We start from the raw sequence: 763 nt of genomic DNA on the forward strand, positions 1-763 counted from the left end.
ACGTCCACGGCCTACAGTTTGGAGAGAAAAACAAAGTAAAGAACAAAAAAGAAAATGATTAATCGATTATTAAATTAGTCATCGATTATTTCAATAATCGATTAGTTGTCGATTAATCGACTAATCGTTGCAGCCCTAATATTGTTTGCACAACACCAAATATTTTTGCATTTTATAAATAAAATAGGGGAAATAGTCAAGAAGAGATACATGTATGTCTGAATAATGTAGAACTTTCACTGATTGTCGTTTTAAAGTGAGATTTAAAGAATATCAGACATACATTAAGAAGGCTATCCTCTGCAACTTGAACGATTTTACTCCAGTGTTTTTTTTAGATATATTGATATAAAATTCTGAAATGCAGGTGAACAAAGCAGGGTTAGAAATATGGGTAAGGGTAGAAAAATAAAAGTGAATCGGCTGATAAATGAAAAATGAAAAACAGAACAAGACAAGTCAAGAATAAATATCCAGGATCAAACATGTTTAAACACAAATGCATCCATCCATTTCTTGTACCCACTTCACCTTTCTGATTTACAGGGAAACAGGTGTATCTCCAGCAGACACTGTGGGAGGAGCATGGTCCACCCTGGACAGGTCTCAAATTCATCACAGGGACACAGACAAGCAAGACAACCATTCACACTCTCATTCACACTTGGACAACATTTGCCAGTTAACCTAACACATTTTTGGTCTGTGGGAGAAAACTAGAAACGCCATGCATGCACAAAAAGAATCTGCAGACAGAAAGTCC

The sequence above is a fragment of the Austrofundulus limnaeus genome, unplaced genomic scaffold (genome assembly GCF_001266775.1).
Source record: "Austrofundulus limnaeus strain Quisiro unplaced genomic scaffold, Austrofundulus_limnaeus-1.0 Scaffold632, whole genome shotgun sequence".
NCBI classification, from domain to species: Eukaryota; Metazoa; Chordata; class Actinopteri; order Cyprinodontiformes; family Rivulidae; genus Austrofundulus; species Austrofundulus limnaeus.